Source organism: Bos mutus, chromosome 23 (assembly GCF_027580195.1).
Source record: "Bos mutus isolate GX-2022 chromosome 23, NWIPB_WYAK_1.1, whole genome shotgun sequence".
Taxonomy (NCBI): Eukaryota; Metazoa; Chordata; class Mammalia; order Artiodactyla; family Bovidae; genus Bos; species Bos mutus.
In genome coordinates this window covers 30,191,668-30,215,339 of record NC_091639.1, presented here as the reverse complement: position 1 = coordinate 30,215,339, position 23,672 = coordinate 30,191,668, and the positions used below count along the sequence as shown (strand labels likewise).

Below are 23,672 nucleotides of genomic sequence, written 5' to 3'. Positions count from 1 at the left end.
AGGCCTTACTTAACAAAAAAAAAAGTAAAAAGTAAAGTGTTAGTCGTGTCCATCTCTTTGTGACCCCCTGGACTATAGCCCACCAGACTCCTCTGTCCGTGGGATTCTCCAGGCAAGAATACTGGAGAGGGTTGCCATGCCCTCCTCCAGGCGATCCTCCCAATCCAGGGATCAAACCCAGGTCTTCTGCATTGCAGGCAGATTCTTCACCGTCCGAGCCACCAGGGAAACTCAAACAAGCATGTAATTCAGACATGCTTCAGTTATTGCAACTTCAAATTTACTTTGACATAATCAATTCTCTGCCTCCACTCTTGCTGTATTTTGTTTGATTTTCATTTATTTATTAATTTTTTTGGCTGCGCTGGGTTTTCGTTGCAGTGCTCAGGCTTCGCTAGTTGCAGCACGAGGGCTCTAGAGCGGGCAAGCTCAGTGGTTGTGGCCTGCAGGCTTAATTGCCCTGTGGCATGTGGGATCTTAGTGAACCCATCAGGGATAGAATCCTCATCCCATGCATTGGAAGATTCTTAACCACTGGACCTCCAGGGAAATCTCTGGCTAATTTTTACAATAACATGAAAAGAGAGTAGTTGAAATGCTATACTTTCCAGCACCCAGTAAGGACTGTTGCTTCTGCTGCTACGCAAAGCAGAATAGCTACTAGATTCCATGAGCCAATACAGTCAAGAGTCATGCTTATTCATTCAACAAAGAAATAGGGAGGGTCTACCATGTGCTGAACAAAACACAGCACAGTGAACAGCCAGGGTGTCTGCCATCATGGCTTTCAGAGTGAAATGGGGATATCGTGAATCACCAAAAAGGGTCTTGTTTCTCTTTTCTCTTTTCAGTTTTTCTCTAACAGGGATTCTCATGAACTCCTTTTCAAAGTTTAAAAAAAAAGAAACAAGAAGATGAGCTAAATGAACAGAGAATAAACAATAGGAAAGCGCTGGTATGTGATGCTGAAAATGTTTTCCATCTATTATCACCAAAGCTATTATGCCATCTGACCCCTTACAACCTTATGAAATCAAAGGGCAGTTATCCTAATTCCCATTTTGCAGAGCAGAAAACTGAGGCTCAGACATTCAATGACTTGCCCAAGGTCTCATAGCTATAATAGAATAGCACAATCAGGACGAAAATGAAGATCCCCTGAAATTGATCTAAAGAATAATAATAACCAATGGTTATTATGTTAATGAAAAACAGACTCTAAGGATGCTCTGATGATCTGTAGCAAAGACTAGAATGAACAAAGGAAGAAAGAGCTGGCAGGAACCTTAGGGATCATTCTGCCCAATACCTTAATGAAAACTAGGAAGCTGAGGTCAAAGGGGCTCAGGAAAGTCCTGTCTCTCGTGGGAAAATCAGAGCCAACCCAGGACACAAGCCCAGCTCCTCTGATCCCACTGTGTGCACTGCATTGTTCTCTCTGCACCATTAGGAATGTCAGGGAATGCTAATAATGACAGTGTTGAAAAATGGCAACAAACACTAATTGTGCATTTGGATGTGTTAGACACTTTTCTACACGTTTTTTAAAAACAGGGCAATTTTATTAAAACTTTAAATAAGAGAAGGATGGTGATTTGTACACAGAGAAAAATGCCCCCTCTTTTAAAGGCAACCCAAGGTTACTCAAAGTATGCGCTGCTCATATGTAGCCTTGATGTCCAGGCTTCCCAGACCTTAGTCCATAAGCTGCACCGCATTCCCACAAGTAGCATCAAAACTCATTGTCCTCTGTTCCAGTACTCCAAAATCTTCCTAGGAATTCATCCATACAATACTAAAGTGCTAAGGATAAACAGACTGTCGTATATTACCTCCTCTCTGAGTGTCTGCATTTAACAACACTTGCCTTTTCTTTACCCAAAGTGGTAACTGATGTAGTCATTTTTGACAGACTCGGAGATTTTGCAAACCAGAAGCTTTTAAAATCCCATTATGTTGTCATTATCTTCTCTACCTATGCCAGGCTGGTACCACTTCCTAGCCCAATTCACAAAAATGGATGGTGGCAATAAGAAAATGATTATGAACCAGGGTGATATGTACAACTGTCAGTCATCAGAGTCAGGACCTAGAGTGACAAGAATCCAAAGGCACCTTGATTGACAAAGCCAGTCCCAGGAGAACCATAGCAATGGAGAGTTTGTCCCAAGGTCAGTCCTCAACCCTCCCAGACACTATTTTCAGGTCGAAAGGAAATGTCAATGCCTTATTCCAAAAGAAAGACTTAAGCAAGCCAGACCCCTGGTGGGTGGGGGAGCATTTTTTGAGGAGAAAGTTTTCATCATGTAGTGTAGAGGCATTCAATTTGGCTCAGATTTGAAAAATGTATGACCACATTTTTAAGGAAAAAAATATCACCCTGCCTTCCTTCCAAATTTAACTTAAATGATTTTCATTATAATGATGCTTAAATATGTACAAACATACAGCTGAGTTCTTACAGTTTCAACTCATCTAAAACCTCCAAACTGCAACTAAATGCTCTAACCAAATACAAAAAAAATTTAAAAACCAATCCAATGCAAACTAACAACAATGACTTAATATTCAGATGATGATGTTTTGCTAAACATAACCCTCCCTTCCCCATTATGATTCTGGTATGGGAAACTCCAAGGCAGGTGTTCAGAGTTCAGAATGTTCCCCCGACCCACCTTGCAGTAGGACCCTCCTCCCCCGTTGCTTCGTTCACAGCAACATTAAACGTTACTGGATGATCACGGGGCCTTCACTGAAGGCAAATTACATGAGTCCACCAGTTTATTCCTGTAAGCTCACAGCAACTGAAGTAGTGTTCGTACCGACTGGATTGTAAATAAAAAGCACAAATTCAGGTACCAAGATGGCATGGCATCATCACAAGGTGGTCATCTGGAAGATCCAGAAGACGCTATTACTTCAGATTATTTTTCACTGGAAAAAACCCACACAATTTAAATGTTACCATTCAGAAGTCCTAAGTCCCTCTCCCACAAATGTCCCTATGAATCCCACTTTGACAAGGAGTGGCGGGCGGGGACACAGAGCATCGCTGGGTGCTGGCTCCGTCATTTCTTGCCTGTAAGGCCTTAGACAAGTTACTGGAATTCCCTGAGACTTAGTCTCCTCACCTAGATAAACGGGAATCCAAAATGGAACCTACCTCACCAGAGTGTTGAGAAGACTCTGTATGATAATATGCAGAAGCTGCTTGGCCCAATGCCTGGTGCTTCGTAGGTGCTCAGTGATCAGCCACAATCATTCCTGCTTGCTTACTTACTTGACCTCCAAGCTCTACAAATAAAGGGAAGGATGCTCCACTGTACCAAAACAGATGCATTGCAAAACAGTCTGAGTTGGAGGCAGAAGGCTTTCCTCCACGACTGCCAGTGGATGTTCAGTCCGCGGCTACCACTCACATTCGTGCTTTCGTATGTAATTCGGATGTCGCGCTGCATAGGACTCTGAGAAGCATCAGCCTTCGGACAAGGTGAAAGGAGTCAAACTTACGGAGTTACTTATTTTTACGGTTAGCAATTGTGGCGGGAGGAGAAAGGCTCTTAAAACATTTGAAGATATTCAATCCTCAATCCTGTGCTTCTGAATGATTCAGAATGGATTCAGTGATCAGTCCATATTATCACTAACTGGGTGCCCACGTAAGCAAGCCCTTGTAATGACTGCAGGTGGTGGTGGTCACAAGGTGGTCTTCAGCCTCAGGGTACTTACCCATCCAGAGGAGAGGTAAGTAAATAAAAAGACAGCTTAAAGCTTAAACTCTAAGCCTCACTAAAGACAGGGACTATGTTCTACTGGTTTCTATACCGCAGAGGATAGCACCACACCGAGTACACAGAAGGGATGAATGAATGAACGAACAAATGAGTGAATGAATCAATACGTGAGTGAATGAGCGACAAAGGTTAGACTATGCATGTGCCACAAAAACAGATTCAAAAAAAGAGTGATGCAACAAGGACCTAGTGTATAGCACAGGGAACTCTGCTCAATATTACGTAGCAGCCCGGATGGAAAGGGAGTTTGGGGGAGAATGGATACATGTACATGTATGGATGAGACCCTCTGCTGTCCACCTGAAACCATCATAACACTGTTAATCAGCTATATCACAATATAAAATAAAAAGTTGCTTTTAAAACAGGAATGATGGCTCTTTTGAGGGCTCAGGGATGGAGGGAAAGTGGAAAAAACAGAACTTGAAGTGCAAGGAGACAATACTTGCCACCCCCAAATGTTTCCTCTCCCAAAACTATCTCTTTGGCATGGAGGCTATTTCTAGGTGAAAACAATTAAAGGCCCAAAAGACTCAGGAAGAAACTTTGACCTTCTCCCTAACTGCCTGAAGAATTAGGATAGAGGGCCTATTCCAGGAATAGACCATTACCAGAAATATCTGCAAGTGAAATATCTGGGCTAAGCGGGTTGGGGGAAACTCTTAAAGATCAGAGTCCACTCTGCGTCCCGTTGAATCCAGCTGGCCCAGCAAACGTATGGTTACCAAACATCTGTTTTCCTATCTCTCTATGAATTGCCTTCCTCCCTTCTGAGGTCCCCAGTCACCACTCCAATATCCTCTTTCGTCTTCAGCTGATGGTGAGGGTGAGGGTTTCAGCTGTTTGGGCCAGCTACTCACCCTTCCTGGGTCTCTCCCATGTGCACAACATACCAACCTTTTGTTTTTCTCCTATTAGTCCATCTCATGTCCATTTAATTCTTAGAGCAACCAGAAGAAACTAGAAGGGACGAAGAAAATTTCTTCCTCCCTGGCAGAAGGAAGGCTAGAACTTTAAGAAGCAGAGACAGGAGAAGGTCCAATTATAATTTTACACAGTTGCCATGTACTCTAAACTAGTTCCCATTAGTAAAAGTGTTCTCCTTCTGATGATTATCATGTCTAGAATTTCTAAAACATCTTATATCTGTAAATAGTATGCAACTGCTTTTAGCTTGTATTTATTAATATTACAGGGACATTTGATTTATCTATAAACAACTTGGCAGTTCATTATTTATTAGAATAGGAAACTGAAGAAACGATATCTGGTCTCTAGCAGTGACGGCTCAATCATTATTATTGGTCTCCTGGGGTGCTCTAATAAGTGGCCATAAAAAAGTCAATTTGCAGTTAGGAAGAGAAACGCGTATATTGGGCAGCATTTGCATTGACATGATTGACAACAGACAAGACTGACAGAAACTCTACAACGTAAGAGGAATAAGCTCATTGTGCTACTAGCATATTGTCTTAAAAATAAACCATCGCCAATCCTAGGATGAGAAAACAATATAGGAATGGTTTGCTTCAGCAGTGACTAGGATCTGAAAAACACTTCATGCAAATATCTCAGAATATATATACAAATATCTGAAGCCCAAAAGCAACAGCAGACATCATTTTCTGGATACTTTGGAAAATTACTAAAAGGACAGGTTTGATTAAAAAATGAATAATTAAAACTGAACAAAAATCGTCTGGCCAAGAAAACCATTATCTTAGAGGTGATCTCTCACCAGACCAGATAATGAACCATGTCTACTAGATGCTCTTATACCTGGATGACCTCAAAGGACTACTAGTTTTTCTTTTTCAATATTAAAAATATTATCCTTTAGCTAAGTCTTTATGTTCTCCTGTCTGAACATAGCTCCTCTTTTTTGGTAGGAAGGAGAATAACTCTACGTTTATCTGATTTTCCATTCTTTTGGAGGAAGAAGTATTATTTTAGCTTCAACACCTTGGGGTCAATGCAATGAAGGTGTCTGAAAAGAATTTAGGGACAGATTCTAAATGGAAAAGTTCCTGAACTGAGTCAGAGTGAGGACTCTGCCAAGATCTGGAATCACTCCTCTGGAAGCAGAGCAATCCAAAGAGAGCTCCTGGTGGATGGAGTCAGGGAGTGGGGGCAAAGCAGGAAGCCTGCTGCCATGATCATTTGGGAAACCCACCATGTCAAGCCCTCAGAGACACTGAAAATAGCCCCAAATATCAATTAGATACACAGCTCTAATCTTTATTATTCTTGGACCTTCTTTCTTATATGCCCTTGAAATTTATACAACCATATAAAGCCCTAGGATTGGATACCCCTAAGGCACTTCTGATTTCATTCAGATAAATAACCTTCTCAGAGTATCACACATTGGCTTAAATTGTAAGACAATAGCCAGGTGTGGTCCTAAGGACCTCGTAATGGTTGATCTGGGATGAAGGGGTTAAATTAAAGGTGAAAAGTACTGAACATATGGTATCTGTTTGGTCCTTCTCATCCAAGACAAAGCCTTGGTTAAACATTAGATTTTAAAAGCAATTTTAAAGAAACTGGAAAGTTCCTCACGAGGAACCACGCCCTGTGGAGATTCCCACAGGTGCAGACCATGAAGGTCGTTTTATGAACATTACAGGGTCATTCCTTCAGTGCCTGTCTGTGGCCTCCAGGGAGGTATTTAGGTTAATACAAATGACCTGGAAGAAGCAGAGCCCCACAGGCAAAACCGTGCAGCTGGGTTCTCCCAAAGTGCCACCGTTGCCTGTCTCCTGTCCCTTGTAAGTTATTAATGATTTCACTAGCACATAACCTAGAGCCATCCTCAGTGTCCTCATGGCCTCAGTTTCCAGCTTCATGGAAAGCCTCAAAGAAGTAGCTGCAGGCTGGAATAAGGAACTTAGTTCTAGGGGAGCAGAGGGGGGCTGTTCAGGTTTATCATTTATCTCACCTCCACTCAGCAAAATCTTTCCAAATCCTCTTCAGGAACTGGGTAAGCTTTCCTGACCTTCCAGAATGATACTGGACGTCTCATTGTGGTTGTTTGTGAACCAGAAGGAGGAGATTCCCCTCTCCCCAACCATGATAACTTAGGAGGCAGAACCAAACCAAGGTCCAGGTCATAAGCCAAGAATCCCTGAGGATACACACTGCTGCTGCTGCTAAGTCGCTCCAGTCGTGTCCGACTCTGTGTGACCCCATAGACAGCAGCCCACCAGGCTCCTCTGTCCCTGGGATTCTCCAGGTAAGAATACTGGAGTGGGTTGCCATTTCCCTCTCCAAGGATACACACTACTATACATAAAATAGATAAAATAACAGAGACCTACTAGATATCCCAGGAAACTATACTCAGTATCTTGTAATAAACCATAATGAAAAAGAATCTGAAAAAGAATATTTATATACATATATATGTATAACTGAATCACTTTGCTGTATACCTAAAACAACTCAATATTGCAAATCAACTATACTTCAGAAAAAGAAACAAAAAGGAAAAAGAACCCCCAGGTGAGCTGTGGTACTTGGACACAAGGTCAGAAGGTACGCCTTGAAAATCTGACCGAGCAAATATTTCAATCCAGAGCTTCACCTAAATGTCACCTTGTCAAATTTTGAAGTTTAATGCTAAACAACAGCTGTTGTGGAATAGAGATCACTAAGAAACAGAAAAATAAGAAAATAAAGAATCCCAAATAAACACATTTATGGTGTGACAGTTGCTGAATATCCTTCCTGAACAAAATTTAACCTTTTTATAAATAGTTGATTGTACATCAGAAAAGATAAAATGAATACCATTAATGCCCGCAGCAGGAAAAAATTAACATATTCATGAGTTAGCACTTTGCTTTCACTTTTCTTGTCAAGGCTGAGACTCTGTTCTTGAACAAATAAAATTTTGTTTGAAGTACCATTAATGTATCTGTATTTACCATCCTCCATTTCAAAATTCATAGAACGATATCTGTAATCAAATACTTTCATTCAGTACAAAGGATTAAACCTCAAAACAGGAGTAGAAGTTGGACTTTGTTTTGTCCTGGCCAAATCCCATCTCTTGGCTGTTATCTTGAATAGCTACAGAAGTCAAAATAAAAAATAAATTATATTAATTTAGCCTGTCTTTCAGATAATGTTATGGGGAAAAATAATTTAAATTGACTGTTTAGCTCAATAAATTAGTCAATAAAATCAGCAGAGCTGATGGAAGCCTTAAAATGAATGCAGAGGCTTTGGTAAAGTGTCTGCCTGCAGTGTGGGATACCGGGGTTCGATCCCTGGGTCAGGAAGATCCCCTGGAAAAGGAAATGGCAACCCACTCCAGTACTCTTGCCTGGAAAATCCCATGGATGGAGGAGTCATAGAGTTTGCCATAGAGTTGCAAAGAGCAACTTTAATTTGATTAGTCATAAAATTAAAATTCTAGCATAATGACCATTTAAGTAACTTTTTAAGAGATTACAACTGATTATTCTTGTTATTTCTCGCCTAGTATCTCATTACATGGAAGTGAAAAAAAAAACAAACAAAACACCACCTGTCTGGAGCTTGCCCCAAAGGCCCTGCCAACATTAGAAGGGAACCAGTGAAAATGAACGAAAGCAACAATAGAACTAATGCAAATAAGCATGTCTATTTACCGTGAATCACAACAAACTGTGAACAATTCTTAAAGAGATGGGAATACCAGACCACCCGACCTGCCTCCTGAGAAATCTGTATGCAGGTCAAGAAGCAACAGTTAGAACTGGACATGGAACAACAGACTGGTTCCAAATAGGAAAAGGAGTTCGTCAAGGCTGTATATTGTCACCCTGTTTAACTTCTATGCAGAGTACATCATGAGAAATGCTGGGCTGGATGAAGCACAAGCTGGAATCAAGATTTCTGGGAGAAATATCAATAACCTCAGATATGCAGATGATATCACCCTTATGGCAGAAAGTGAAGAGGAACTAAAGAGCCTCTTGATGAAAGTGAAAGAGGAGAGTGAAAAAGTTGATTTAAAATTCAACAATTACAAAACCAAGATAATGGCATCTGATCCCATCACTTCATGGCAAATAGATGGGGAAACAGTGAAAACAGTGTCAGACTTTATTTTGGGGGGCTCCAAAAGCACTGCAGATGGTGACTGCAGCCATGAAATTAAAAGACACTTACTCCCTGGAAGAAAAGTTATGACCAACCTAGACAGCATATTAAAAATCAGAGACATTATTTTACCAACCAAGGTCCATCTAGTCAAGGCTATGGTTTTTCCAGTAGTCATGTATGGATGTGAGAGTTGGACTATAAAGAAAGCTGAGTGCCAAGAATTGATGTTTTTGAACTGTGGTGTTGGAGAAGACTCTTGAGAGTCCCTTAGACAGCAAGGAAATTCAGCCAGTCCATCATGAAGGAAATCAGTCCTGAATAATCATTGGAAGGACTGATGCTAAAGCTCAAACTCCAATATTTTGACCACCTGATAGAAGAGATGACTCATTTGAAAAGACCCTGATGCTGGGAAAGATTGAGGGCAGGAGGAGAAGGGGATGACAGATGATGAAATGGTTGGATGGCATCACCGACTCAATGGACATGAGTTTGAGTAAACTCCGGGAGTTGGTGATGGACAGGGAGGCTTGGTGTGCTGCAGTTCGTGGGGTCGCAAAGAGTCGAACACGACTGAGTAACTGAACTGAACTGATTTACTGTTAATTTTTCAGGATTTGAAAGGCAGACTGAACTAGTTCCCACTTAAGCAGAGGTTGCTTCATTATACTTAGTTTAGGTCAACCTTAGTGGTCCAACAACACACACACACACACACACACACACACACACATCCATATGCCAGGCCCTTGATAACGTAACCACCGGGAAAGAAAGAAATCCATTCAAGTCAACACACCTACAAACACTCAAGCATGTGAAATCTACCAGATGTTGACCCACCATCCTCGACTCCCACAAAGAAAGCCCAACCTCTTTGAAGCCCTGGTTAAGCAGCAGGGGTCATCTCTAGAGAGCACAAATACCAGCCATCCCTTATCTTCAACAGAAAGAGTGCTGACAAGCAGGGCAGAGGTGAGAACTGAATTCTCATGCATTGCTTGTGGGACAGATACCTAGTACAACCTCCTGGAAAAACAATGAAAAGCAACATCGAAATACAGAGAAAACCTTAAGAAGGTCCATCTATTTGAGGCAATAATTCTACTTCTAACACTCTAGCTTGAGCAAATGATCCAAAATACAGAAATAAATGACAATCAGAAGTGTTCACCAAATTATTATTTATGACATTGTGGATAACTGGGAACCACCTAAATGTTACAGGGCAGAAAGTAAATAGATTTGGTGACATCACCCATGGGATTGTTGTGCAGCTACTGAAAACAGTGCTCACTGTTGATGTGAAAAGTAATTTAAAATGTGTGATGAAATGCACAGGATGCAAAACTCCATGTACTGTATGAACTCGACTTCACAAAAACATGTCTATCACAAAGACTGGAAAGAAATTCATTTGCTCATGGTAATACGTGTAATTTTAATTTTCTCTTGTTATACCATTTGAATACCGAGTTCAAAAGAATAGCAAGGAGAGATATGAAAGCCTTCCTCAGTGATCAATGCAAAGAAATAGAGGAAAACAGCAGAATGGGAAAGATCTCTTCAAGAAAATTAGAGATATCAAGGGAACGTTTCATGCAAAGATGGGCTCAATAAAGGACAAAATGGTATGGACCTGATAGAAGCAGAAGATATTAAGAAGAGATGGCAAGAATACACAGAAGAATTGTACAAAAAAGATCTTCACGACTCAGATAATCACGATGGTGTGATCACTGACCTAGAGCCAGACATCCTGAAATGTGAAGTCAAGTGGGCCTTAGGAAGCATCACTACGAACAAAGCTAGTGGAGGTGATGGAATTCCAGTTGAGCTATTTCAAATCCTAAAAGATGATGCTGTGAAAGTGCTGCACTCAATGTGTCAGCAAATTTGGAAAACTCAGCAGTGGCCAGAGGACTGGAAAGGTAAGTTTTCATTCAGATCCCAAAGTAAGGCAATGCCAAAGAATGCTCAAACTACCACACAATTGCACTCATCTCACACACTGGTAAAGTAATGCTCAAAATTCTCCAAGCCAGGCTTCAGCAATATGTGAACTGTGAACTTCCAGATGTTCAAGCTGGTTTTAGAAAAGGCAGAGGAACCAGAGATCAAATTGCCAAATGATCTGCTGGATCATCGAAAAAGCAAGAGAGTTCCAGAAAAACATCTATTTCTGCTTTATTGACTATGCCAAAGCCTTTGACTGTGTGGGTCACAATAAACTGTGGAAAATTCTGAAAGAAATGGGAATACCAGACCACCTGACCTGCCTCTTGAGAAACCTGTATGCAGGTCAGGAAGCAACAGTTAGAACTGGACATGGAACAACAGACTGGTTCCAAATAGGAAAAGGAGTACGTCAAGGCTGTATATTGTCACCCTGTTTATTTAACTTATATGCAAGAGCACATCATGAGAAATGCTGGGCTGGAAGAAGCACAAGCTGGAATCAAGATTGCCAGGAGAAATGTCAACAACCTCAGATATGCAGATGACACCACCCTTATGGCACAAAGCGAAGAAGAAGTAAAAAGCCTCTTGATGAAAGTGAAAGAAGAAAGTGAAAAAGTTGGCTTAAAGTTCAATGTTCTGAAAACTAAGATCATGGCATCCGGTCCCATCACTTCATGGCAAATAGATGGGGAAACAGTGGAAACAGTAGCAAACTTTATTTTGGAGGGCTCTAAAATCACTGCAGATGGTGACTGCAGCCATGAAATTAAAAGACATTTACTCCTTGGAAGGAAAGTTATGACCAACCTAGACAGCATATTAAAAAGTATAGACATTACCTTGTCCATAAAGGTCTGTCTAGTCAAGGCTATGGTTTTTCCAGTAGTCATGTATGGATGTGAGAGTTGGACTATAAAGAAAGTTGAGTGCTGAAGAATTGACGCTTTTGAACTGTGGTGTTGGGGAAGACTCTTGAGAGTCCCCTGGACTGCAAGGAGATCCAACCAGTCCATCCTAAAGGAGATCAGTCCTGGGTGTTCACTGGAAGGAATGATGTTGAAGCTGAAACTCCAATTCTTTGGCCACCTGATGTAAAGAGCTGACTCACTGGAAAAGACTCTGATGGTGGGAACAATTGAGGGCAGGAGGAGAAGAGGACGAAAGAGGATGAGATGGTTGGATGGCATCACCAACTCAATGGACATGGGTTTGGGTAGACTCTGGCAGTTGGTGATGGACAGGGAGGCCTGGCGTGCTGTGGTTCATGGGGTCACAAAGAGTCACAATTGAGCGACTGAACTGAACTGAACTGATACCATTCTATGTCTTCCGAGAATTTTATAGAAAGTAGGCTTCCCAGGTGGCACAGTGGTAAAGAATCTGCCTGCAGATGCAGGAGATTCAAGAGATGTGGGTCTGATCTCTGGGTTGGGAAGATCCCCTGGAGCCAGGAAATTGCATCGAACTCCAGTATTCTTGCCTGGGAAATTCCATGGGCAGAGAAGCCTGGAAGGCTTCAGTCCATGGGGCTGCAAAGAGTCACACACGACTGAGCATACACACACACACACACGCGCGCATACACACACACACACACGTCTGACAAAAAGGAACACTTTGAACACTCAAAGCAGAGGGTCCCTGGTTTTCCTCTGAGTGGACAGACTCCAGCAGACACTGGGAAATATCTCTAGCTTTTTAGAGCAGATGCCAAGTACCACTTGTCACTCACACTTGACGTAAACTTGATGTAAACCCGGTGATGACTTTCTGCCCTCCACAGCATGCCCATGCCTCCCTCGACCTTGTCTTTGACTTTCAGCCTTCCTTGTTTATATAGACGCCCCTCTGGCAGTCTTGTCTCTCTGTGAACCATGGTCTCCATGCCCCCTTCACCAGCAGGACCCAGTTCCATGGCCTGATCAGCCTTCTCCTGGTCCAGCCTGGTTGAGTCTTGGTACTGACAAAACAAGCCAGTTACCTTTGAAAGATACGGCCTCATAATAAAACTACCAAAGCCTAGGGGAAGGAAGTGCAGTTTTCTTAACACATTCTAAGAAAAATATCATTTGATGTCACTTACATGTGGAATCTAAAAAAGGGATACAAATGAACTTATGTACAAAACGGAACAGACTCACAGACACAGAAAACAAACTTATGGTTACCACAGGGGGAAGGGCAGAGTAATTAGGAGTTTGGGAATAATACATACATATTATTATATATCAAATAGATAACAAGGACCTACTGTATAGCACAGGGGACTCTGCTCAATGTTAGGTGGCAACCTGGCTGGGAGGGGAGTTTGGAGGAAAAAGGATACATGTATTAATATATCATGGCTGAGTCCCTTCACTGTCTACCTGAAACTATCACAACATTGTTAACCAGCTCTACTCCAATATAAAATAAAAAGTAAAAAAAAAAAAGACAGCCCAGTCACAAAGGACCATATACTGTATGATTCTAGAATATAGATGAAATGGAATTTATATGAAATGTTCAGAATGGGAAAATATGGAGTTACAGAAAATGAATTAGTGCTTGTCTTGGGATAAAAAGAGATGAGGAATCACTCTAATGGGTACAGGGTTTCTTCTTGAGAGGGTGAAAATGCTCTAAAATTAGATTACAGTGGTGACTGTGTAACTTGTAAATATACTAAAAACATTGACTTGTACATGTTAAATGAGTGAATGTATGTATATGAATTATATCTCAATAAAGCCATTTATAGAAAGAGAACACTATTTTGTAATAACCTATAGGGAAAAACAATCTGAAACAAAAAACAAAAAATATATATATACACAAATATATATGTATAACTGAATCACGTTGAAGCATATCTGAAACTAACACATTATAAATCACCTATATTTCAATTTTAAAAATAAATACAATCTAAAAATAAGCAAAATGCATTCTATAAAAGCATTTTATAGAGAGTGAACTTCTTTCCTCTTACAGACCTGGTGCTATTAATACATCAGGCCCAGCTGTATCTGAGCTCTTAGGCGGTCCCTACTGTGACAATCACCCTTAACAATGGTGCAGAGAACTCCGTCTCAGTGCACCTTCGAAGCCTCATAGCATTTCACCCTCACAGCTCTGTGAGCCTGGGAGATCAAGGATTATTTTCCTAATTGTACCGGTAAGAAAATTGCAACTCAGAGTCCGAGGGCTGAGTGGCTTATGGCCCCTGATCCTCCAAGCATGCTCCTCTGTAAATAGTGATGATAATACCCACGTGGGGGAGTCGTTGTAAGGATTAAATAAGATAATGTATGCAGCCTGCTTAGAATCGTGTTTGGAACAGGAGCAGCATTCAGCAAATGCCAACTCCTGTGATTGTTAGGTCAATGGGAAGCTCAAGGTTACATAGCTGGGAAGTGACAGCACTAGGCTGGGAAGTCAGGCTGTTTCATGCCAAGTCCACGCTTTTTATACTCTATTCCTAACACCCTAAGCGGAGTATTAAAGCATGGTCCTCCTCACAGAACTTACAGTATTTAGTATCGGGCATATCTCAATCACGTGAGACAATAAAATAGTGACTCCCACAAAGAATTCAGACAGTAGTAGAAACTAGGATACAGCTCTCAAACTACAGAAGTCTTTTGTTCAACAGCTACCATTCTAGCATCTTCTTCTGTGTACATTCCAAAGCTCAGGATTCCCCTTGTTACATCCCTGCTTCAAAGTGAGTGGAGATGGGGAAACCAGACATGAAAATTAAGTCCCTTCCCATCCTGACTATAGAAAACACTTTCCATGGGCATTCTGAACTGCCAGAAGTTTGAGCCATCTTTGGAAACTTGTCTTTAACTTCTAGAAAGTACCATTCATAATCACACATATATGCTTTAAGGGACTTCAGAACAGCTTCAGTTGAGTCTAAGGCTGCTTCTCCCTTTTGAAAAGAATCCTCAACTCGCTTAATTAATTTTACCCACAACATGACACCTGGCCGTTTGTAACATAAAAGCTCCAAGACAGTGAACATTTTTTAAAGCAAAGACAGAAAATTCTTCATGAAGCTTCTCAAAAGCACCACATGTACACAGACATTCACTGAGGAGGAAGTCACTTTGCCTCCTGTACATGTGGTGCCATAACCGTGGAATCCAGGGTCACTAACCCTAAGCAATACTATTTCTTCACAGCAATTTTGGCCTATTTATCTGACAAAGGAAGAGTTTAAAACTTTGTGTTGTGGAATGTTGACATTTCATATCTAAGAGAGTAATTTATCAATGAATTTGAGATCCATGTTTTGAAAGGTATTTAATGCTCTCTGTGTTTCCATAGTCCCAATAGTAATGATATATATATATATATATATATATTATTACTTTCTAAGAGAGAGAAAAATAAATGATGATCACTAGGAGATGGCCCTTAGCAAAACTGTGAAGTACATGTTCAGTTGTGTCCAACTCTTTGCAACCCCATGGACTGTAGCCCACCAGGCTCCTCTGTCCATGGGATTTTTCAGGCAAGAATACTGGAGTGGGCTGCCATTTCCTCCTCCAGTTAAACTGCAAAGTAAGATGAGCTTATCTCTGAAACACTCTACCTCCCTTTTCTGCACATTTGTTATCCTGGAAGTGAGGTGTAAGGAACACCCCCCTCCCGAAACTCACTGAGCATCTTCAGTTGGACAGACTCGTGTGCAGTGTCTGCTCCACATAGCCTGTTTCACTCCTTACAACAAACACCCTTACAACACATGTATTCTTCGCCCCCATTATTCAGAGATAAGGAAATGGAATCTCACAGAATTTAAGTGACATGTCTCAAATAAACTGGCCAGTGACGACGGCGATTCCTCCACTTCAGTGCCGGTCTGGGTTTCTCCTGCCTGAACTGGGTTCTCCCAACCTCAGACACCCCCATCAGCTCTGGCATTATGGACACTACAGTTCCCATCAGGCTGTTATGAACAGGCCATCACTTAGAGTTCATCCTCTTAGAAGAGGAATAGGTCCTGTTTCTATTCTGAAAGGGACCAGGCGAGCATGATCTTAACCCAAATCCTCAACTCTAATAGTATAAATCTGAGACAAGATGGCAGAACTTCAGAATACTTAGACTCTTTAGAGATCATCTGGTCAACCCCTTCCCCCATGACTACACAGATTTAACAAACTAAAGCTTGAGAGGGGATGGGACTTTGCAGAGGTCACCCCACAAATTAGATGCCAGGCCCAGATGAGAGCCAGAACTTCTCACTCAGTCCTGTTCTCTTTTGTGGCATCAGTCACAAACATTCAAACATGGGGTAAAAATATACATTGTAGGCTAAAGAGGAAGTTCTTTAAAGTTCAATACTATTAATTCAGACTGGCTATTCAGACTGCCCAAGCTTGAACTCTGGGTGCCCGTCTCACTAACTGTGTAACCTAGATAAGGTACCCTCTCTCTGCCTTGGGTTCCTTATCCATCATATGAGAATCATAATAGTGTCTGCCTCATAAGGTTACCATGAGGATCAAACATGATAATCCATGTGGAGCTCCACCTTCTTTGTGCTTGGCATTTGTAAGCTCTGAATAAATGCTAGATATTATTACTATCATTAAAATTATTACTCTTATCACCACTACAGATAATTTCAGATGAGTGCATGCTAAGTCATTTCAATCATGTCTGACTCTGTGATCCTATGGACTGTAGCCACCAGGACTGGAGCCCACCAGGCTCCTCTGTCCATGATATTCTCCAAGCAAGAATACTGGAGTGAGTTACCATGCCCTCCTCCAGGGACTCTTCCCAACCCAGGGATCCAATCCACATCTCTTATGTCTCCTGCATTGACAGGCAGGTTCTTTACCAACAGCACCACCTGGGAATTTCAGATAATTGACAGCTAATACTTTCATTCTGGCGTAAGAAGGTGGCAAAACTTCCTCTTCTCAAATTCATCAAATTCATCTTCCTCTTCTCCAAAGGCAGCACTAGCCAGTCCTAGAGAAGGAAATGGCACCCACTCCAGTACTCTTGCCTGGAAAATCCCATGGATGGAGGAGCCTGGTGGGCTACAGTTCATGGGGTCCCAAAGAGCTGGACACAACTGAGCGACTTCACTTTCACTTTTCACTTTTATGCATTGGAGAAGGAAATGGCAACCCACACCAGTGTTCTTGCCTGGAGAATCCCAGGGACAGAGGAGCCTGGTGGGCTGCCATCTATGGGGTCGCACAGAATTGGACACGACTGAAGCTATTTAGCACAGCACAGCCAGTCTTAGGAATGAAGGTAAGCTGGATGAGTGGAAGTTAGCACCAGGAATGAAGAAACTAACTCTGAAAATAAAACTGCCTGCCAGAGTATTTTTATTTGTATATTCAGAATTAAAATCCCCCACCCTTCTCAAAATCACTCTTTCTCATTTACAGTTGACCTCTGTACAACGCAGGGGTTTAGGCTGCCCCACTCACCCACCTCCAGGTGGAAAATCTGAGTACTGCTATATCTGCCTCAAAAACAAAGGAACTGATAAATGACTCGCTCAAGGGCAGGAAGCTGAAATGGTTTGGACAGAGTTGGGACTCCAACCCCAGATCTTTTGGTTCTACATTTTGTGATCTCTAATTACAGTTCGAATTTGCATTGTTCAAGGATCAACTGTACTTCCTTTCTTCTACCAGTTTTATCGAGATATAATTAACATAACACATTGTATTAGTTTTAGGTATATACCAAATGATTTGATATATGTATATATTGTGAAATAATCACCACAATAAGTTTAGTTGACATCCATCACCTTGCTGCTACTGCTGCTAAATCACTTCAGTCGTGTCCGACTCTGTGCGACCCCAGAGACGGCAGCCCACCAGGCTCCCCCGTCCCTGGGATTCTCCAGGCAAGAACACTGGAGTGGGTTGCCATTTCCTTCTCCAATGCATGAAAGTGAAAAGTGAAAGTGAAGTTACTCAGTTGTGTCTGACCCTCAGCGACCCCATGGACTGCAGCCTTCCAGGCTCCTCCATCCATGGGATTTTCCCGGCAAGAGTACTGGAGTGGGGTGCCATTGCCGTCTCCAATCCATCACCTTACATAGGAATAATTTTTTTTCCTTATAATGAGAACTTTTAAGATCTACTTTCTTCAGTTCAGTCGCTCAGTCGTGTCCAACTCTTTGCAACCCCATGAATCGCAGCACACCAGGCCTCCCTGTCCATCACCAGCTCCCGGAGTTCACTCAGACTCACGTCCATCGAGTCAGTGATGCCATCCAGCCATCTCATCCTCTGTCGTCCCCTTCTCCTCCTGCCCCCAATCCCTCCCAGCATCAAAGTCTTTTCCAATGAGTCAACTCTTTGCATGAGGTGGCCAAAGTACTGGAGTTTCAGCTTTAGCATCATTCCTTCCAAAGAAATCCCAGGGCTGATCTCCTTCAGAATGGACTGGTTTGATCTCCTTGCAGTCCAAGGGACTCTCAAGAGTCTCCCCAACACCACAGTTCAAAAGCATCAGTTCTTCGGTGCTCAGCTTTCTTCACAGTCCAACTCTCGCATCCATACATGGCCACTGGAAAAACCATAGCCTTGACTAGACAGACCTTTGTTGGCAAAGTAATGTCTCTGCTTTTGAATACGCTATCTAGGTTGGTCATAACTTTCCTTCCAAGGAGTAAGCGTCTTTTAATTTCATGGCTGCAATCACCATCTGCAGTGATTTGGGAGCCCCCAAAAATAAAGTCTGACACTGTTTCTACTGTTTCCCCATCTATTTCCCATGAAGTGATGGGACCGGATGCCATGATCTTCGTTTTCTGAACACTGAGCTTTAAGCCAACTTTTTCACTCTCCTCTTTCACTTTCATCAAGAGGTTTTTTAGTTCCTCTTCACTTTCTGCCATAAGGATGGTGTCATCTGCATATCTGAGGTTATTGATATTTCTCCCAGCAATCTTGGTTCCAGCTTGTGCTTCTTCCAGCCCAGCGTTTCTCATGATGTACTCTGCATAGAAGTTAAATAAGCAGGGTGACAGTACACAGCCTTGATGTAATCCTTTTCCTATTTGGAACCAGTCTGTTGTTCCATGTCCAGTTCTAACTGTTGCTTCCTGACCTGCATATAGGTTTCTCAAGAGGCAGGTCAGGTGGTCTGGTATTCCCATCTCTTTCAGAATTTTCCACAGTTTATTGTGATCCACACAGTCAAAGGCTTTGGCATAGTCAATAAAGCAGAAATAGATGTTTTTCTGGAATTCTCTTGCTTTTTTGATGATCCAGCAGATGTTGGCAATTTGATCTCTGGTTCCTCTGCCTTTTCTAAAACCAGCTTGAACATCTGGAAGTTCACGGTTCACGTATTGCTGAAGTCTGGCTTGGAGAATTTTCTACTTTCTTAGCTACTTTCAAATATACAATACAGTATTGTTAACTATAGTCGCCACGCTGTACATTACACTCCCAGAACATGTGGATCTTTTAACCAGAAGTTTGTACCTTTTGACTACCTGCACCCATTCTGCCCATCCTCCGTCCTCTGCCTCTGGCAACCAATGATCTATTCTCTGTATTTTTCATGAGTTTGGTTTTTTTCAAACTCTATATATGGGATCATACAGTACTTAACTTTCTCTGACTTATTTACTTGGCCCTCATGCACTAACAATGCCCTCAAGGTGAACCCATGTTGTTGCAAATGGCAGGGTATCTTTTTTATGTCTGAGTAATATTCCACTGTGTGTGTGTATATATACATATATATATATATATGTACACTAAGTCATTTCAATATACTAAGTCATTACAACATATATATATACACCCCACATTTTCCTCATCCACTCATCCATCAACAGGTATTTAAGTTGTTTCCATATCTTGGTTCATATAAATAATGCTGTCAAGAACATGGAAGGACAGCTATCTTTACAAGTTACTATTTTCATTTTCTTTGCATGAATAACCCAAAATGGGACTGCTGGATAATATGGTAGTTCTATTTTTAATTTTTTGAGGACTGTTTTCCATAATGGCTGCACCAATTTACATTCCCACCAACAGTGCCCCAGGGCTCCCTTTTCTCCACATCCTCATCAACACTGACTTGTGTCTTCCTCAGCTTCTTTCATTATTGTCTTATATTTTTCAGGGAACGTGTCTTTCACCTCCTTGATTAAATTTATGCCCAGGCATTTTATTTTTTGGATGCAATTATAAAATGGGATTGCTTTCTTAATTTCTCATTCTGATAGTTCATTACTTTAGTATATACAAATGCAACTGATATCTGTGCATTGATTTTATATCCTGCAACTTTACTGAATCTGCTTATTAGTTCTAACAGTTTTTTTTAGTAGAATCTTTAGGGTTTTCAACATGTAATGTCAAGTAATTTGCAAGCAGAAACACTTTCAGTTCTTTTCTGATTTGAATGCCTTTTTTCCCTTGCCTAACTGCTCTGACTGGAACTTCCAGTACTGTATGAAAGAAAAGGGGCAAGAGTGGGCATCCTTGTCTTGTTCATAATCTTAGAGGAAAAGTTTCAGTTAAAATTTCACATATTTCTCAAACTTAATCTTTCTCCTTGACTTCCCATCTCAATGAAAAGTCTGACCATCCATCTAAACATCTAAGCTTCTCCTTCCCCATCACCAGCCACTTGGTGACCTAAAGCCAGTGATTGTCTCTCTCTGAAATGGCTTTTTATAGTTCTCTCTTCTCTGTTCCCATTCTACCTTGTTCAGGCACAACTAATTGTACTTATTTTATTTTGTCTGGACTGCTCCAATGGTCTGAAATCTGAGCTCATTCTTCTTTGCAACCCCACCTACTTGCCACCTCCGAAGTCACTTTTGCAAGACAAATTAGATCAAATCATTTCTCCCATAAAAGCTGCATGGCTTCTCCTCCTCTGCAAGGTATATTCATAGCCCAGGCTCACCAAAACACCTCCTCCCAAACACTTCTGCCACCTCTTCACTGCAGAACACCTACCAGTTCTTTGAATGTGACCTTTCCTTCAACGTGGAACACCTAGCTCCTTCTCTACCGAGATCCGGTCCGAACATGAACTTCTCTGCAAGCTCTTCCAGACTCCCGGCACCCTTTCTTTCCTGTACTCTCACTGAGCTTGTTCCTATCTCCACTAAACACTCACCATGATGATCACTTATTTTCTTATCCTGTCTGCTAGATTGATTTCTGAAAGAAAAGCCTCATTCTTTTAGCCACTTGCACATGGGCTTCCCAGGTGGCACAGTGGTGAAGAATCTGCCTGCCAATGAAACAGACACAGGAGACGGGAGTTCAATCCCTGTGGGTTTGGGTGTGGGGTGGGGTGGGGTGGGGTGGGGGTGGGAGGGAGAAGATTCCCTGGGGTAGGAAATGGCAACTCACTCCAGTATTCTTACCTGGAAAATCCCATGGACAGAGAAGCCTAGCAGGCTACAGTCCATGGGGTCGCAAAGAGTCGGATATGACTGAGCCTGTGCCTGCATGCACACACACACACACACACACACACACACACACAGGGACTACATAGCACACAGTAGATACTTAAATTAACTGCTGAATAAACTGAGTGGATGGCACAGAAAATAAAAGGAATGGGAAAATGAGACCTCAGCAAACTAGCAAAGTTGATCTCAATAAAGCTAATTTCTATAATATATATGACTAATGCCAATGATTATGCAAGTAGTTTTTTAAAAAGTGTGATGTGTACTTGCAAATGACAGAACTCTCAAGTTCCCACTTATGCTTGTTAACCCTTCCTCGCTGGAGAGAGGGCCACCTCCTCCCAGACTTCCTTTGGTTCTGCAGCAGCTGCAAACAAGGCATTCTGAAAGCTCTTGCAATCTTCTAACTTTAGTTGAGGTCATGTTCCCTCATAAAATGCTAGGAACGGGCCTCAAGTAGTAGGTGCTCAATAAATGCTGATTTGGTTTGCAGTGGATTTGAAAGCAAAGAGCAACTCACATTTTAGACTAATGCAACACACTGATTGTACTTAAGATAATAGCTCTAAGGCTAAAGAAAATCAATGTGGAGACTGAAAAGCAGCCAAACGTTCGTTCACTCCTCTGCCTTGCTCCACAGTCAGTGCTTATCTGCTTCTTGATCCTTTCTAGCTTCTAGGCTTTTCCTACTTCATTGTGTTCCTGGAATGGAGCGGGCCAGTTAGCAAGTGTTTCCCTGTGCTTGCGATATATTTGTTGTGTTTCCTGCTGATGTAATAGGTGTTAAAAATTGAGATGTGTTATTAAAAAATATACTAGCTTTCCTAGAGCCTCGCCTCTGCAAGACAGGTGGGATTCTGCCTTAGGGAAGAGAGAAAGGTGGACTGGAATGCTCTAGCATCTTTCCTCTCCAATTGTGGGACACAGGTTAAAGGGAGCTCGGAAACTTTTGTTTTTACTAAAAGGATACTTAAAAAATAAAATAAGCTTTGGCAGCAGACTCATTAAACGTCCACTGAACACTTCCACCCTAATGTAGGAAATAAGAAAGATTCAAAGCATGTACTCTGCTGTAATTCACTTTGGGATGAGAGAAAGACAGCAGTGCCTTGGAGAATAAATCATTAACTAAAAGTCAAACCGAGACACCCTGGAAACCAGTGAGACGGGGAGGCAGGAGAGGGATCAGGCGGCTGGGGTTTGCCTGTTTTCCCTCCGGTGACTTCTAGAGCGAAGCATCCCACGGGCAGGAGGAACTCGGCACGCTGTGCTCCCTTCTATTTCACTTTTCAAACTTGAAGTTATTTTTAGATGACCCAAGCCCGCTAATCCCAGGCAGGACAATTCCCAGCCCGCTGCGCCTCAAAGCACCTTCCCCTCCCCAGCTCTTTCCTTTAAGTGCTGGGAAAAGAGGCTCCGATTTCCCGTTCGCTCTCTGCGATCTGACCACCTCCCCTCATCCCTTCTCCAAATCTCGGTCCCGGAGATCACAGGCGTCACTCTCGCTCCACCAATTCATGCACCTGCTGCTGCTACTAGAAAGGCGAACCTTTGGGCCACGAGGAATGGGGAAGGGGCTCCTAGAGACCCGCGCCCTCTAGAGGGGGTCAAGGGACCTCGATCCCCCCGGCCGCCACCCGGGCCGAGCACTGGATCCGCAGACCACCCCCCGCCCCACCGCCACGGCCACCGCACCCGGCCCAGCCCCCGACCCCGACCGCGCTCGGCCGCCCCCCGCCGCGGTCCCCCGACCCCGGCCCGGCCCTGGTGCCGCGCGCAGCCCCGGGCAGGACAGGACAGGACAGGACAGGACAGGACAGGGTGCCGGGGCCAGCGGGCCGGCGCCGTTACATAACCGACCTGCTGGGCGTCCGCGATGCGCCGGCAGAGGAGGAGGCGACGGCTGGGCGGTCGGTCGGTCGGTCGGCGGGGCCGGCGACTGCGGGCGCGGCGCGGCTGCTCACCTGGCGGCCGGGCCGAGAGCGCGCGGGGACGGGCGCGGTGCCCGCGGGCCTGGGCGTGGGGCCGTGCGCGGCGCGCCCCGCCTCCCGGGCTCCGGCTCCGGCTCCGCGGGTCGGCGGGTCTCTGCCTCCCGCCCGCTGCTCGCCGCAACCTCCGCCGCCGTCACCCGGGACAAAGCGGCTCCGGGGAGGGGCCGAGCGGGCGGCTCTCGCAGGAGCCAGCGGAGATGGGCGCGCCCCCAGCTCCGACTCATCGGGCCAACCTCCAATCAGACCCCGGGAAACCGAGAGCCCCTGTCTGGCCTCTGCTCCTCTCCTCCCGCCTGGCCCCGCGCCCTTCCCGGTCCCCTCTTCCCGCTCCCCTTCCCGGGCTCCCCCGCTGCCCTTCGCCCGGGTGCCCAGGAGGTGGGCGAAAGGGGAAGACTCTCTGGG

At 43.2% G+C, this 23,672-nt stretch overlaps 1 protein-coding gene across 1 annotated transcript in view; it reads right to left on the bottom strand.

Moving 5' to 3' along the window:
- Positions 1–23,402, bottom strand: part of RCAN2 (regulator of calcineurin 2) — a 284,388-nt gene extending 260,986 nt beyond the window's left edge. Inside the window, exon 1 of the mRNA XM_070360839.1 lies at positions 23,140–23,402. The gene's annotated coding sequence lies outside the window, so the exon portion shown is untranslated. The remainder of the gene's footprint in view (positions 1–23,139) is intronic.
- Positions 23,403–23,672: the final 270 nt, after the last annotated feature.